The sequence below is a fragment of the Vicugna pacos genome, chromosome 16 (genome assembly GCF_048564905.1).
Source record: "Vicugna pacos chromosome 16, VicPac4, whole genome shotgun sequence".
NCBI lineage: Eukaryota > Metazoa > Chordata > Mammalia > Artiodactyla > Camelidae > Vicugna > Vicugna pacos.
The window spans coordinates 24,574,647-24,592,855 of NC_133002.1; the positions used below are offsets into that span (position 1 = coordinate 24,574,647).

Consider the following 18,209-nt stretch of genomic DNA (forward strand, 5'->3'; position numbering starts at 1 on the left):
AGTAGGCAAAAATATTTCACTTCTCCTGATTTCAATAGGCTAAAATTTCCTGCTATTTAAGTCAACTCTAGACTTTTACAGAATCACCTGCAGATGTGCTTCTGGAAGCTAGAAAAATTCCAACAATGAAAATAATTGTATTGTCTCCAGACAAGATACTTTTCCTCAAAACTGAGTAGCTGTGAGACACAATTCAGGAGTACAGATAGATGCAGTGTGCTTCATTTCCCATGTTGTTCCAACACAATTTTCCAGTTATATCAAAGTAAATTAAAATCAGTCTTCAATAGCAGATGCTCTGGCATGATACAACAATGTCAATTCCACATATTGAGCCAGAGCAGCTTTAGAGTAAATAATTTTATACCAAATCCTGCTTGATGTCCTGTCTTCTCCCTGGTGGCTAATTCCTTCTTCTGTCTTCCTAAAAGTTCTCCTGTTATGGGAAGTTAGCCTTTACTGTGCACATTCAATTGAGAAGACACAAATTAAATATAGGAGGGGATGACATGCATATTTAATTCTTACTTATACATAAATACAAACACACAGGACCTGTGTCTTGGAAGACGTCACTTCCTAATATGGGCAAGAGGATGGTCTATAGTTCAATCAATGATCTAAAAGCAGTTTTCTAGGATATAATAAAGCAATGCCTGAGTTATAAGACAGAACAACCCCTGGATATGAAACAGTGGCACCAATCAGTGGGGGCACATGTGTGCACACACACGCCCATGCACACAGAGCAGCCTTGGAGACACTCCATCTGTGCTGATGGAGCAAAGTCATGCTGGGGAGATGAGGAAAAAGTGCCTAATACAATCAAACCAGGACACCTGAGGAATGGGTCATAGGAGTCAATTAAATTTTCTGGTTAGCTGTAGGTCAAACAAAAACACTTTTAGTTTCAAACGTCATTATTAAAAATTTTGTTAAAGCACAGGAGCCTGTTTTCCTGCCTTGCTTAGTGTCATATGCCATATTAAACATGACAGATTCATGCTTCTCTGACTGTGGAATGGGAAAGGTCTTGCTGTCCTATTCTGAATATTAGTCTATGTTTTGCAGCACAGTGGATACTGAAAATGGGGCAATTTGAGTGAATGGGAATGGACATAACCTAGCAGTCATTGACTGTGTGTGATCTGCCAACTTTCTCCAAAAAGAAGGGGTAGCAAGCAAATCAGATTAATTCAGGGATCTTGGGGTGGGGAGTCGGGTGGGCTGACAGCTGGGTGGTCTCATGTAGCTGTTTTACTGTGTAAAATAGTGACTATGAGCCACAGTGACACATTGTCAAATTCTTGTGCCTGTAGCTGTGATACCTGGCCAAGTCTGTGCAGCCAATTTTATCGATGGTGCATAATGAAAATAACTAACCTTCCCTGAGGACCATCTTATGTGAAATCCATTCATTGTCTCACTGAATTCCCTAAGCACACTTTTTGGTACATAACAGTCTTAAAATATGAAGCAGGGATAAAATGAAGCTCTGAAGTGTTGAAGCCTTGCCCGAAATCATGCAGTTGGGAAGACGCGGTGCTGGGAGCTAAGCTCGAGCCAGACTACAGAACCTGAAGGGCCCAGCAAGTCCCCTCACCCAGGAACCTGGCCCACAGCCACTGCCAGGTCCTGTTCTGTTTCTATGAGTGCTCATGGGAAAGTGCCAGGGACTTAGTGTAAATATGACTTGATTAAGAAATTCAAACTGGGATAGCCTTTTGTTTGGGACTGCAACCTGGGAGTGAAACTGGCAGTGAAGTAAGGGAGGAAACAGCCCTGGTTGTAAGAACATTTCTAGGGAAGAAGGCTCCCTGATGGGCTGGCATGGGAATCGCTGTGGTTGTGAGCTCCCTGTTGCCCTGTGGGGGTGTGGGCAGGGAAGGAGAGAGACTGTTCAAACTGGTCATAGTCACTACAGCTTGTAAACAGCTGAGTTCTGTTCCCTCACAGCTCAGACACATGCAGGACATGAGGCTGCTTAGCTAATGACCAACAGTGGGTAGCAAAGGCCAAGAGTGGGGTGGGGAGGAGAGATGGGACCACCTTCTAGAAGAACCTCTGCCCCAGGGGTCCAGGAATGTAATGAATGATTGGGGATTCACAAAGGGTTTATATGACCTCATCAGGTAGTTCCTACTTTAAACTGAGAGTCTGGAATATATGGTAAAATACGGTGGAATGACTGCTCTTATTTTAGGTTCTGCAAAAACTTAAACAGATGGATTTCTATCTCCATTATACAAGCACTGCTGGGTAACCTTTAGAGCCATGTGAGGATCAAACGAGTGAGTACTTATTAATACTATTACCATGCTTCTACTGAATTAACACTTCTGCAACAGTATAATGGCCACGCTTCTTAACAACTGCCTCTGTAAGAGCTCTTGTAAGTCATAAATAATATTTATAAAGAAAATATATTAAAATAATAACAATTACAGTTACAACAAATATGTTGTTTATAGCGATGTCAGTGTTAGCATCTGCCTCTCATATTAAACAATGCCCAACACTGGATTCCTTAGGAAGTAATGCCAATGCATGTTTGGACTTTTCAAAGTCTTCAGCCCATGAAGACTTTTTACTCACATTGGTCCACCACAGCCAGAATTGCTGTTCCTTGCATGGTGGGCTGCCATGCTGCGATGTCCTGGGCTTTTTCTGGTACCATGCGTCTATACAGGGTAGTCAAGTTTCCACATACCCACTCTGATTTGCAATATATTGTTCTCCAGAGCCAACAGATTGGCCACTGGAAAGAGGCCACAGATAAGGTGGTGAACCCAAACTGAATACCTGTTGAAGGAATGGACACACAACATGGAGTGGTGGATGGATGGAAGGACAGCATCAATTCCTTTACTCCTGTAAAGAGAGAGGGGCAAATGGTGAACTAAATCCCAAAGAGAAAAGACATTCATGGTAATAATAATGTTCAACAGTGAAAGAATCCAAACAAAAGGCAAATATAAAATCTCTCGGAAGAAGACACATTACAACCTGTTTCTTTCACGTATATACCCTTAGTAGGAATAACATACTTAAAAATTTTCAACCAATCATAGTTATTTTCTGGTAACAAACTTGGGAATCTTGAAGCATATTATTCACTCTCAGTGTTGAAATAATACAATCTTGGAAGATGATTTGTCATTGAGGATTAAGAAAAAGAATATTGTGGTTGTATATAAGAATTTAAAAAGGAATAAGGAATGTACTTTTGGGAAAGCTCTGCATAGAGAATGTTGGAGGAAATGCACTGAAAATAGGCAAGTGAGCAAGCTCCCTTGAGTCTGGGAAGGTGAGTGCAGCACATTCAGAGAGTCTATGAAGTTATTACAAGTCACAGAAAGGTATGCAATTAAAGTGTCTTCCTAAGCAAAATATCCTTCTTCAGGAATTTTTATCTTGATATTTCTATGGTCTGTGTGGTCACAGGAAGTCAAAGTTATGGTGGTGGCTTAGAAGTTCTTTTCTCTCTGTCTGTAATTTACAGGGCATTGCTACAGATGGGGCAGCAGAGATCTGCGGTAAGCTGTTCCATGGGGTGGGGGAGCAGTTAGAAATGATAAGGCCAGAGATCTAAAAGACTTTTAGACCCTAACTGGCAGACTTTTAAGTAAACTACCACAGGTATGTAACTAAGACAGTGAATGAAAGGCAAGTTTGTAGTCCCTTTAGTGTTACTGCTCAGTCAAGGGATAGGGACCACTCTGGCCAGGAACGGCAAGACCGTGGATTGGGTGGATGAGTAGGAGGAGCTGACATTTGCTTCTGACCTGAGAGGCAGGGGTGTGTTGCCGAAAAACCGACAGTGCTGGAAAGAAGCCTCATGTCCCCAGCCTAAAAGGAGATGTCATATTCAGGGAAGTCACAGAGAAAGAACCAGAGTTAGTGATGCCACAGGGTCAGCAGCGTGGCAGCAGTGATGTCAGTATCTGTTTCCATAACCCACCTAACCCTACATGAACAAGTCTGCCTACAGGGGGCGGGTAAGTATCAGAAAAATGTGGAGTAGGTGCAGCCACTGGCAAATTGGCAAGTGGACATCTTAATGAAATGCACTGCTCACAGTCACCATATTGGAAAGAGGGCCCCACACTGTCAGATCCCTTTCTAATTCAAGAGAAACTAGAAATTAAGACTTCATTAGCAATCATCCCTGTTCAAACCCAGAAAAGATATCATTTATAATGACAACCAAGGCACAGACTATTCAGAAATAAATTAATGAAAAATGTTAAAATGATTCTGATAAATGACTTAAAAAAGAAAAAAAATGATGATTGAATGAACAATAGAATGCACCATCCTCTTCAGTTGGCAGACTCAAATTTGGGGGACATAGAACATTTTTTCTCCAAAATAAATTTAGTATCTGAATGCAAATTTACTTAATAAACCCGAATGGATTTAAGAAAAATTTCTGAAAGGTGATCCTAAATTACTTCCAGAAATATACACAAATATACAAATAAAATAATGAGGAGAGATGTTTGAATTTGTAATATTAGGCACACTCTGGAAAAGGATAAAATAGGACCAACTGTAGGAGATATTAATCTATGGTCATGGAAACAGTATAGAAATAGTGCACTGAGAGTATGAATGAAATAGAATACATTTCAAGAATAGATGTGGATATTTAAGAGATTTTAGTAATATTATAAAACTGACACTTAAAATCAGTGGATTCAGGTACTGGTGTAATTAACTAAATCATTAGAAGGCCTGGTACATTGTCCGCACTTTTGACATTAAAATAAATTCCAGAAAATTTTTTAATTAAAAATAAAACACTAGAAATAACCCAACATGATTTAATCTGTTCAGATAGTCAAGCGAGAAGAACTTTCTAAAAAGCTTTTGGAACAAATACCAACAAGAGCAAAGGCCTAGCAACACAGCAAGGCCAGAAACGCCCCCTGTAAAACAAAACTGACCCTTGCCCAACCCTCTCTCACTGCCCTGTATTGCTCTCTGATACTTTCTATACTTTCTTCTTCCCTTTAAAGTCCAGTATCTTGGAGAAGTGCCTGCGCTGATGACTCCTCCAGGGCTCAGAGCCCTGCATCCCCCACGGCCTTCACCGCGGCACTGAGAAAGGAGTTGCACTGCCTGTGGCTGCGTGTTTCAAACCAGTGGGCATTTTCAGCTCCTGTTTATTTGATTACCAGGTAGCTTTTGCCGTGGACAAATATTTTCCTCTCAGTGGAATGTTTTCCCCCCTTAATTTTTGTTTTAATTAAATAAATATTAAAAGCCCAGGCAGAAAAGTGTGTGTGCACATATGCACACACACAGATACACACAGATCTGTTTTTTAAAAGCTACCTAAGTGTAGTCCTCCTCCGCCTTTTCCTCAGTTTAGACAATTAGAGGTGGGCTTTAGCCCTTGCTTTTATGCCCCACACAACCCCCTTTCTCACTACGCTCCTTTTATTCAGTGTTCAAATCCCTCTTAAGCCAGGTTACAGCCTTCTCTGTGTTGCCTCAACTCGTTTTCTCTCAACTGCACTGCTATTCTTCTTTCTCTTGGTGGTCCTCTCTTCTCCCATTTGCCATGTACATGGCCCTTTTCCCCAAGGCCTCGTCTTCAGTCCTCCACCTGGCAGGACTGAATCGCCCCCACAGCCTCACCCACAGCTCCTCTGAGCTCCTGACTGGTGAAACCAGCTTAACAATGGACATCACCCCTTAGATGTCCCATAGACACTTCACACTCCAAATGTCACACACAGAACCATCTCCTCGAAACCAGCTCCTCCCCTTACACTCCCCCTGCAGATCTGCTCTCTGGATGGGTCACTGAAAGTCAACTCAGCAGCTCTGCGGCCCGCCGCCCCGGTCCTGCAGTCCCCACTGCAGCAGTCACCACTTATGCCGCCCATGTCTCTCTCCTTCTGCCCACGGCCTCTCTGCAGGCATGTGCCAATTGTTGTCTGGGTTACCTGGGTTGGTCCCCGAAATATCCTTTCCCCCAAAATATGGGCCTCCCCCCAAAAATAGTATCTTCCATTCTGCTGCCAGAATAACCAGATATTCTGCAACATAAACATTATGCAATTCTCTTACAAATATTCCAATATATCCCTGCTTCCTTAAGGATATATTGAAGTCTAAGCACACAAGGCCCATCGTGACAGAGGCCTTGTGCACCTGATATTCCCACCTATGGATCCTTTGTTCTAGCTCTACTTGTTGTTCTTCAGTCTGGCCAAGCCACTTCATGCTGTGTACACATATATGTCTCTACCTCTCTGCATGAAGTGTCCACTCCCTCTACCACAAAATTGAGAGCTAACTTCCTTTCACCTTTCAAGATTCAGTTCAAATATTTCCAGCTCTAGGAAGTCCAATTTGTGTTCACCTGCTTAGCAATCCATTAACTACTTGCCATGCCTCGCCTGGCCTGGGAAGTGCAGACACCAAGTCTTACCTGTCTTGGTCTCCCCAGCAGTTGATGCAGTGTTTGGCATAGCAGTACTCAATGTTTGTTGGTTGGATAAATGAATGAATCAGTAAAGAGATGAGAGGTCTAAAATCGCCCCCAGTTACTCAGCTGCCATTTTGGAAAGTTTATTCTGCGGAGTTAAGGAAATGTCAGTGCAGGTGGTGGGCAGTCAGAACAGAGGTGAGGGCGTGGGGGAGACAGGCCTGTTCCTGGAGAGCGCAGGAGAGGAGTGGGTGGGAGAGCACTGGAGAGATAGGGAAAGGAGGGGGCGGGTGCAAGGAGATGTTGAAGAACAACTGATATTAAATGCAGTAAATTAAATGGAGAACATAATATATGAAGGGAAGATCAAGTTAACACAGCAAGGGTGGAAAAGGCAGTACCAGAGATGCAGAGCTCTCACTTCATCCCTCACAGCATTCCACTTATGGCACCCGCCCTCTGGGAAGGCAGCGTCAAATTCTTGAGAGACTGGTGTTTGTGCTGTGGGTGCTCTAAGTACAAAACGGTATCTTATGGCTTCCAGATTTTAAGACTGATAGATTATTTCTCTTATGTCCCATGTCTGAGTTCTCAGGCAGCAGGATCATTCACTGGTGGGGGGAGAGATATTGTGGTTAACAACTCAGGGTTACTCTAATAATCTTCAAAGGACAGTGGGGAATTCATGAAAACAAATAGAAGATAAATTTCACTCAGAAAAAACCATTTGCCATATAGAACCTTGTGGGGGCATTGGGGGCAATGTTACCGCCACCTCATCTAATAGTTGTATGTGAGTGTGTTGAAACTCCAAGCTCAAGTCACTTAAACACGTAGGAGAACCAGGGTCCAGGCTGTGGTGCTCCAGACATGGACGGGAAGATGAAAAGTCTGACTACTGCCTCCGACAGGATCACTACAGTCGGGGAGCACAATGGACATGGACACGATCATGCACCATCAAGACAAGAATCAAGTACAATTCATGCCTAGACAGGAGAGCAGATAATCTCTAAAAAGTGGAGGGGTCCCTGTCAAGGCTTGGCAAGAGTCCTTCCAGGCAGAAAAGCAGAGAAAGGTAATTCAGGCAAAGGAGACTAGGGTTGGTGGCTGCGTGCAAGGCCTAACGAAGCACGGGTGGAGGGCTCCAGGGTCATCTATCAGTAGCTGTTCCCCTTCAGCAGCTAAGAGGCATAACTAAAAGGCAGGTGGGGTGTCATTAATGATCATGGGGAAAACTGGGAGGAGGAAACTGAGGTCAGGAGATCACCACCAAAGGCAATTTATTTTAGAGGAACAAAAATAATTCAAAAAGCACTTGGAAATTCTATCTCCCATGAATGAAAAGAACACAAAATAAGTTTCACTCCAGCATTGAATACAGAATAACAGACTTCCTACTCTCAGAAATGGATTGAATTTTCTAATTCGTCAGGGATTATTTAGATAATAGGAAAACGAATAAATCTGAAAAATCTCTCTAGAATAGCTGTTACTCCATCCTGTTATGTAGGGTAGAGTTAGGCTGAATTATTTAATTGGTATTTTAATGAGACTATAAAGTTCTAAAAGCCCTATCAATTTCTCCCAAAAGCGTACAATTTTTCCTTTCATGACATTTATTTGACTTAATTAGAACAATAACTTTTTTCCAAGGCTTTTTTTGTGTGTGTTAAAATACCTAATGATATGCTGCCCCCAGAATGTTGTTGTTATTATTAATGCTGATAATACCCCCAATAAGACATATTTACCATTATGACTCATTTTGGAATAACAGGTCATTGGCTTAAAGTCCTTTTGAAAATAAGAAGAATAAACGAACATAATTTCTACACCAGGGACAGCAGCTGCACCCTTCATGGAACCTGGTCACTAAACACAGCAAAATCAAAGATGAAACTCAAATCAGACACCAGGCCACAAAGCATAGCTGACTGAAGATGCCACAATATGACCTTTCATTCACCGAGGGAACCAGATGCATTTCTATGTATAATGTATATTTTTAAAAGCAATTATTTTATATATAGAATGTAATTTAGGAAAAAGAAAACTCCATCTGTAGACTTATAAACAGGAAGCACAAAGGGTGCCTTTGCAGACAAGAACCTGCATGCATAAATGCAAAGCCTATTGACAAAAATCCTTTCCTGTCTCCTAAGTTTAAAAAAAAAAAAACTACTTCAAGGCAGTGGTGAGCTGAAAGGTTTCAGATACAAAACGTGCACATCAACAGCCTTCTAGTAGATAAAAGTGCACCATGCATAATAGAAAAGATAACGTTTCCTATGGAAATCTATTTTGAGATGCAACAATTTAAAGGCAACTGAGAGCTCAAAACCAAGTTCAACCAAGAGGAACAGAGCCCAAGCAAATGTACGGAAATGGACAAAGACATTGGAGAAGGAGGGGATCTGTGTTCTACCGATACTCCAGATCAGCAAATTCATCCTGAATTCAAGCCAGTGATGTGTCATGAGGTCACTCAAGGAACCAGGCAGAAACCATCAGCCAGAAGAAATAGGAACAATATCAAAGGCAGGTGTGAGATGTGGAAGGGGTGACCCGGTGCACCTTGCTGCAATGAGGCAGGATGCGCTTGCGGGCTTTCTGTACAGGCTGACTGGCTCACATGACTCTGTTTAGAAGGATATCAGCCAACAGCTGTGCCACACGGGCTACAGCCTGAGCTGAGTCACATCTAGTAACGGTTCTGAGTTCATCCTTAGACGACATGACCAGAAGGATCTGAGAATCAATGGTGGAGACATATCTGAATAAGTATTCCATTTCATTCCTTGGCAGTAAATCTTCAGCTTTGTACAACATAAATATTGACAAAGATATACACAGGCACCCTATTTGAAAGCCTGACTGCATAATTGCATCTAATGGAAAAAAGCGGGCTCCGTTTCGGTATGCTAGGACATTGTTTGGCTTGGTAACCGATGCTTCTGAGACCCAAAGCATACTCTAGTATAACCGACAGCACAGAATTCTCCACTGATGACTTACTCATTTCAGGGTATTCATAAAATAACCCCAGTTTGCTCATGGGATACAGATGGTTTTCCCGTTCCCATCGTGGGTTGGTCTGTTCTGCTCCCGAAATTGTGGCATCATTAGATTCATGATCCAGCTGTCAAACAGATCAAATTATAAGGCAGGATATTATCAGACCAAGGTCATAAAAGTATTACTGATATCTCAAGCTGAACACATCATCTTCCCAAGAATTTAATTTCTTGTTTTCAGGATAAATTTCTTTTTATTGCTGCCTCCCTACCCTCAAATATTGTGAAAACTAGTCCTGACTACGTGCCTTGGGTTTACCAAAATTGTAACGACTACTACTACTTTATCTCCTACCTCCTTTTCAGGTGGGCATTTTAGCTTTTAGAAGATGCCTTCCCTCATTTGTCTTTTTTACCCCCACTTTTCTGCTATTATCCACCATGGCCTTTCCAGTCTGAAAATCGTCAGAGAAAATAAGTAAAAGAAAGAAATACAGGTTCTGTGAGCTGGTGATAAGTGCTGTGGAGGAAAATAAAGGAGAGTGAAGAATGTGTGCTAGGGAGGAGTGGGGATGGGGCAGTGACCTTTGAATAAGGCAAAGACGGGAGCAAAGGGGTTTGCAGAGAATGGGCAGAGGAAACAGTGATCACAGGCCTGGAGGTCCCTCACGCTGGACAGACAGCATGGAGACTGGTGTGGGCCACAGTGAATAGGAAATAAGTGGTGGTTTTGGGGGTGGAGCCTTAGAGGCTGCCGTGAGGATGTGGGCATTTTTCCCTTTGAAGGAATTGCGGAGCCCTGGAGGGTCACCGAGCAAAAAAGTGATACTCTAATTTGGATAGAACAGGTCCAAGACCCTAATATAAGCTGAACAAATCAAGGGCCAAAGAAGTGACATGCCACCTCAAATTCAGTGCAGAGCTTGAAAGAAACACAGCCTCGACTCGCAGCCCAATGCTCTGCCCCCTTCTGGATGCTGTCCCACAGAGCTGTCTCTAACGTTATGTTTTTTCCTCACTCAGAGGCTTGTGGGCCAACTGAATGCTTCCCCCTTTTTCAAATGGCAATTTGTCCTGAAAGGAAATCAGAGTTGGCAGTGAAACAAGGCATGGACCTGTAGCCTACAGAGCTGTTGTCTCTGAAAGCAACAGGTGGCACGTGGTTTACTCGTGGAGTTCAGCAGAAGAGACAGAGCAACAACAGACAACTTAGCATCTGGCTGAGCTTCGGCTGACAGCACTGCACGTTTGGATGGATTTCAAATTTGGACAGTGAGGCGGCTTCACACGAAAGGCAGGTGTATACATCATACATGCCCACACGTCTGTATGCATACACACGTAGACACACACAGAGCATATGATGTGACTTGTAAAGAGCTGCCTCTGCTTGGTTTCCCATGGCCTCTAATTTCAGCATTAACCTTTCATTGGCCATGCTCCCAGGTCTGCTACGAGATTTCTTTGCAATGGAACATGCCCTTCGCTTCACAATCTTTCCCCACTTCTTTCAATGACATTAGGGGAAGAGCAGGGAGCCCTGGGAAATGCTGGGGATATGGACTCGAGATACCGCTGAATCTGAATCCACACTTCATGGCTTATTTGTTATTTAACTTTATTTACATTCAAAATGCAATTGTTGCAGATCTCAGAAGATGATTTACACTCACTGCTATGGCAGAATGTTGCGGTTAGTAGACTCACCACTGGATCCTCTTATTCAACACGTTCTTCCAATATTTCAGATATTACTGTATCACAAATGCCCATTTCTATATTTTGATATCTGCTTTTCAGTATAATTATCTTCCTTCTTTATTCTCTAAATCTTATGGTTTTAAAACATTTTTCTGAGAAGTGTTCCACAGGCACTTTACATATGATAATTTGATAAAGAGATCCTGGAGATCAAAACCACATTTAAATCCTGAGATAAACTCAACTGTGTCATATACATGGCTAGGTTTAGTCTGCTTACTTTGTTACTTTGTTTAGTAATTTTTGTTTCAAACAACAAGATCCTTCTGTATAGCACAGGGATCTACACTCAATAACTTTTAATAGCCTTTATTGGAAAAGTATATGACAAGGAATATATATATATATATAGTCCAAGAATTAAACAAGAATTAACACAATATTGTAAACCAACTATAGTTTCAACAAAAAAAGTTGAAATAAAATTGAGAGATGAAACTTCCACTGCCCAGGCTGCTATGAGGATGAAAAAATTCAAAGCAGGCCAGGTATTAGCAACCCCCCTGACACAGCAAAACCCCATGTGGGGTCTTCCTTTTGAGCAGCACAGGCTAACCGGCTGTGGTCACCTGTAAATAAGGTTGAAGTCACTTAGACCCTTGGCTTGGGATCACCGTGGCCACAGGGGTGGGGGTCACTGTAGCGCCTACGAAAATGACGGGGCCAGCCTGCTGCTGAAGCCACTCCCCAGGCTGCAGCCCAGAGCGCTGCAGGCAGGTCTGTGGTCCGGCCGGGGGCGCACAGCTCCACAGCCCCTCGGAGCCCTGCAGTGCGGGTGGCGCTGGGACCGCACTCGTCCATTACCCTCCCTGGCACCCAGACTCGGGATTCTCCTGGGGGAATTTTTCTCTGCCTCATACTTCCTGTCTCAGCCACTTGTGGAATCCGGTCCATGCCCCAGGGAAGAAGGGCTTTTACCCTCTGGGACCCAAATCCATCACGGTTTGGATCCAGAATGAAACTTCCATGTTAACTCACCTGGCGCTCCCTTCTTGTGCTGAACTGCCCTCCCCGGTCGATGGCATTAGGTCATATTAGAAGTCCCGACTTGCTTGTCCTTAGCTAAGACTCTGAGCCTCTTGCTCATTGTTCCTGAGTGGAATCACTCATCTGTGGCAGAAAAGCTTGGGCTGTCTTCTACCCATCATTGTCCACGGTCTTTTGGGCTTTCTGTTGGTTTAAGGTTCTTGTGCAGGGATATCAATTTGCACATGAGAAGCAACTGTACACATTTTAAAAAATACAGACACTGGATCCTCCCCCCTCTCCTGCCAAGGCTGGAAGCTTTCTCCCTCTAGCAGGGGTTACACAATCATTTGCTTGGGAATTGACCACACATATTGGCATAATCATAGTATATTGCCCTTTACTCTGTGCTTGCCATGTGGCATTTTCTACTTCATGTTGTCTTTGTACCTTCATTATCACATTTAATCCCTGCATTATAGATTATCACCATTTCTGTTGAGGACACTCCTACTTGCTAATCTTGAATACAAGTATCTTTGATTCTCTTAAACTATTTCATTCCTGAGTTTCCTGTTCCTGAATTTAAAGAGTGAATTATGGACGCATGTATTTAAGATTCTCTTATTATATGTATCTGACTCATCCTCTAACCAAATCATATCTGGAGAAGAGAAATTTTCTCTTTTAAACATTTGCTTTTTCTTATTATATAGTAGTGCATACACACAGTGGAAAATGTAGAAACATATAAAGTAAGAAAATTACAGCAATACATTATCTAAACACCAAAGGACTATGCTATGTCATTTTGGGCATTTAACTATTTTTCTTTATATTTTATCATAAAATTTCCCTAGGAAAGTTGCTTAACCCTGGAATTGTACTAGCCTTTTGTCCAGTACAGAATAACATTCCCAGAAATGACCCCAACATCAAAATAGTATGTGAGGCTGGGAAGGCCACAGGGCACTCAGCTTATTGTCTGAGTCCTACAAAGTATGCTGTTAATTCACTGATGTTACGCATTCGATGCCTGTGAGTCATTCACTCACTCAGCTGGCTCGGACTGAGACCTACTTTATACCAGGTGCCGATCCAAGTGCTGGGGAGACCCCAGAGGGAGCCTGGATCACGGCATCACTGTCCTTAATTTGCTCCCAGAATCCTACTCAAGAACCCTACATGGGATAGGGGGGGCGGAGGCAGGTGAGATATGGTGAAATTCATTTCATTATGTTCCTTTAGACATATTTAAAAAGCATGAAAATAGTCGCTAATTTTGGTAAGTTTTCTTTTCCTTTCCTATGTATTTTTGAGGATGGGTATAGTTTTGGTGCAGCAAGAGTAATTGATAGATCTTTGGTTTGTTAGGATTTTATATGAAAAATTAAGAAGGAAACTGCACTTATACAAAGAGAAGAGGCAGTGAGGAAAAAACAAGCCACCCTCGAACTTGGCTTCAATTCAGAATTCCTGGTTTTCAAAAAAGGGAAACATAATTCAAAATAAATTCCCTAAATATTTTAGCCCATAGTAGAAATACATGGAGGCAAAGTTCAGCTCACTGGAACCTAGAACAATGTGCTTACTTAAGCGAAGGTATAAACAGACCACAGATACTATAATGCATCCTTTATTTTAAACTAGTTCATGTGAGCAAGTTTCATTTCACATAAATTGCTAAGTAACAGTTTTGGAAATATATCCTTCTTGATTGGTAAAAATAGCTCACGGATTACCAGATTCAACAAAATTTAGTATTAAATAATTTACTTATTTCCTTCAGGAAATTATTTTGAGTAATCTGAGTTAAGTGTTTCCTCTATCTGATCTATTACTTTTCACAGAGAAAAGTAGTATTATTTGCACATGACCTACTTTTACTCCTCTGGAAATATCTGACTGTGAGCTCAGGTTAAGGGTTGTCTACTGCACAGTAGGGAAAAAAAAGTTTCATTTCACAGCGGAGATCAGAATCATTTTTTTGAGGGGCGTGGTGAGCTGGGGGACAAGGGAAATGCCTTTGTTTCGAGACAGACCCCAGGAATCCACACTGAAGCTGAAAGATGAAGCCCTTGTGAAGAAATGTGGAAGGACACACTGACACGAAAATGTGTTCACTCTGCAAAAACAGAAAGAAAGAAAGAAAAAATAATTTAACTGCCCTATAAAGAGAATGGACAGAAACTTGGTAATAAGGGAGAGAGAAGGAAGGTTAAGAAAGGGAGGAGAAACAATGAAAGGAAACTTGGATGCGGTGGGCAGAATACCAGGTTTCTGGAGCCTACAATGAAGGATGATAAGAAAAAAAGTACAGTTTAAAAAAAGTTACAAAGTTTAAAATAGTTTAAAAATTAAAAAACAAAGTTAAAAAAATAAAATTTTATAGTGGCATGGAAGATTTTAAAATGATGGAGGTTTTTTATTTCAAAATTCAAGTTGTTTGAGTTTCTCCCCCATGCTACAAACAACAATAACACCTGCTTGTGTAAGTGGTTTTGGGGGACACCACAGAGAGGGACGAGCTCTGCAGTTAGGTTGGCCAGGAGCATAATGCTGGTGTGGAAGGCAAGACAGAAGAGAGATCAACAGTTTCATGAAAACAGATACTCAAAGCCAGAAATTATCTTAAAAAGGTTAGTGTGGTAGGCAGAAAAATGTTCCCCGCCAATATGTCTATGTCCTCATCCACAGAACATAGGAAGAGGTCAGATTCCCTGGCAAAGGGGCCTATGGTTGCAGATGTGGTTAAGGTTGCTAACCAGTCGACTCTAAGAGAGACCAGCTGGATTATAGATTTGGGCTCAGTGTAATCACCAGGGTCGTTAAAGGAGGAAGAAGGAGGCAGAAGAGGGGAGAGAGGAGAGGAGATCTGACCACAGGTTCAGAGCCAGAGGCACACAACCATGCTGACCTTGAGACAGAGAAAAGAGGTCACAGGCCAAGAGACGCAGGTGGCCTCTGGAAGACAGAAAAGTCAAAGATACAGTTTCCCCTGAGGCCTTCAGAAACAGCCGTGTCAACACTTTGACTTCAGCAGGCTTCTGCGTTCAAGAACCCTACAAGGTTAAATTTGTGTTGTTTAGTGGAGACTTTTTCTTTTTTCTTCCTACTACCATGATGTTTGGGGATACTAGTTACAACAGCAACAGAAAGCGAATACAGTAAGCTCCTTGAAATGTTCAGAAATTGCAGATAACACTGGACTGTCCACTTTGATGTGGGATTGGGCTTATGTGAAAATCAAAAGGACAGTGTGACCTTTGCTAACATCTGCTTTTCTCATTTTTAGGAAGAGAACAGTAAGTCAAAACCTCTGTTGTTATTATTTTAGACAGTGTCTCTTAAAACATTATGTAACCCTGTGCCTTAGGACCCTAAGAGAGTCTCTGTTCTTAGAAGAACCTGGATTCAGAGAGATAGGGTCTTACATCTGAGTCCCACAGTGGTCTCTTATTGGCAATGAGAGCTTGGGCAAATCAGTTACCCTCTTTAAGCCACAGGATCTTCATTTGCAAAAGGAAGATAAGAATAAGGATTGTTTGGGTGATTAAATTGTACACACACACACATGCACACATACATATATGTACAACATTTAATACAGTGACTAGCACATACTAGGCACTCAACAAATTCCTGTTATGGATTTTTAAATGCATATATAAAAGGAGGAGAAATTTGCAGGAAGTTGTAGGAAAACTTAGTTCATGGCCCCAAAAAGGGCTCTGATCAGTCAGTCCCCAGTGCTGTGCTAATAAGCAGAGACTATAGCACTTGAGGATTTATGTTAAACATAAAAAGGAAGGTATTTAAACATAATTATTAAACAGCAGGTACATTTATAATGTTGGCTGGATCATCTTATCTGGAGAGCTTTAATAAGCAGAGAGTCTCCCCTGTTCTAGAGATGGCCACGCAGGAAAATGACGTGGGTGGGTGGGCTGTTCTCACCCCAAGATCACATGACTGAGTACTCACGGAAGTAACACCTCTTGTATGTTATTCCAGATGGACTGTCCTCCCATGATTATTGTCAGCTGTGTCATCAGTTCAAGGAGACAGCCACTTGAGTCACACTGGAATATTAGAAAGAAAATCTCATTTAAATTTTGGATAGCTCTAACATGAAATAAAGTCATTATTTTATGCCTAAAATATCTAAGGAACAGAGAGTAAAGACACTCTTCATTGGGCAACTAAGAGAAAACCTGAAACAGGTTAGACTGTCAGAACACAAAGCTGTATTCACACCTCTTCAATTCTGTATTTTTACAGCCAATACACCAGATCTCACAGATAAGTCACAAATCTGCCCTTAAAGAATGTGTTGTAGAAACACGAGGAGTAGTAGTTGACAAAGTGGAACAAGAACACCTTCATGGCTGGGTTGTTCTCATAGTCAGTCTGGTCCTTGGGAGCTCTGCAGCTAGAATAAAGAAAAGGTAAGTCTGCAAAATTGTGAATGGCTTTGAGACCCTAATCAAAGCCACGGACACATGAGTTAACACGCTAAATATGTATGTGTATATATATATATATATATATATATATATATATATATATATATATATACGCAATTCACACTGTTTTATATCAGCTGTTTTGAATTTCTTAACTTATCCACTATGTTATTTCCAACTGTACACAATGTTGTAAGAGTTTCTCCCACTAAGAACGCAATATCCCACAAGGCAAAAAAAAAAAAAAGTCACCCGTTCCTTAAAATTTATAAGCACAACAGTATCCAATGGTCAAGAACTGTCCTCTGTCAGGTGTAATTTGAAAGAAAGCTACTTCTCAACATCCTGCTAAATAAAATTCTCTTGTCTCCCTGAACGGCAGTAAGGTAGGACTATTGAAGAAGACAAACAAAACACGGGGCAACTTGCTAGAAACATTTGGGGAACATAAAACGATCATCCTCCTAGTTCAGAATTTGAATTGGTCTTAGTATTTTCAGAAGATGACCACTGAGCAGACCACTGGGAGAACCACCCAGCCACATGCAACGTGTGGGAAACACTTAACTTAGGCCGCTAAGCCGCTGGGTGGGATACAAGCCAGAGAGAAGAAACATTTATTATAGAAGCCGCAGCTGATGAGAATGGAGCTACACTAACAGGAACAGCATGGGGGGAGACACATAACAGTGTGATTAATTGTCCTCTCCGTAACGCGCAAGCAAATCTGCCACTGGAACCATGACCCTCTTCCACTTATTTGCAATACAGAGACTATTTACTTTCAACAATAGGGTACATTATCTAATGTAATTGAAATTATTATTAAACACTGACATATTTACACAGAGCTTGGACATTCTAAAGCGTCCTTTGTCCCTTTTACTAATGCAAAAATGGAGCTAATTCACTTCTCATATAGGCTAGAGAAAATAGGTTTGCAGTTGAAGTTAACTAAAGACTGTAATGTACTGCAATTCAAGTTCCTAAAAGATAGTCTCTGTTTTGACCTGGTTCTAAAACTAGTGTAGAAATTATCTCAGCTGCAGGAGGAGCTTACCAGAGTCAGTCATCATGACTGACACGTTCTCATATATGGCGTTCAGGGTCATGAAGATGATAAAACTGATGAGGGAAGCAGTGATGGGCGTGGCCCACCTGCACAGTCAGGTACTTTTGGATTGGGTCTGTTCCACTCAGGTTCTTGGGAAGTTTTGCAGAAAATACAATGAACACTGAAAGTCCGTAGACAATGATCCCAATAACTGAAGCAATGGTCAACAGGACCTGACAACCCAAAAACCCAGCAGCATGAGACTCACTAATGATCGTATTTTTACACAGAAAACTTGCCCCCAACCCAGCTTAAACAGAAAACATGCATGTGTTGTAAACTTCACATAAACGTGAGAAGTGATATAAATCGCACGTAAATGCCATAAGAGACGTGAATATCAGGCATGTTAAATTTTAGGGGAGGAGGAATGAAAGATGTCAAAAAGAATGAGTGCATCCACTAATGTAACACGCTGGCAGCAGGAGCAGCTGTGTGCAGGG

General features: G+C 41.7%; 1 long non-coding RNA gene across 1 annotated transcript in view; it reads right to left on the reverse strand.

Moving 5' to 3' along the window:
* Positions 1-2,640: 2,640 nt before the first annotated feature.
* Positions 2,641-18,209, reverse strand: part of LOC140686244 (uncharacterized) — a 54,236-nt gene continuing 38,667 nt past the window's right edge. The window contains exons 2-4 of the long non-coding RNA XR_012059951.1: positions 16,171-16,268; positions 9,461-9,584; positions 2,641-2,871 (exon numbers count right to left, since the gene is read on the reverse strand). This is a non-coding gene — a long non-coding RNA (uncharacterized lncRNA). The remainder of the gene's footprint in view (positions 2,872-9,460; positions 9,585-16,170; positions 16,269-18,209) is intronic.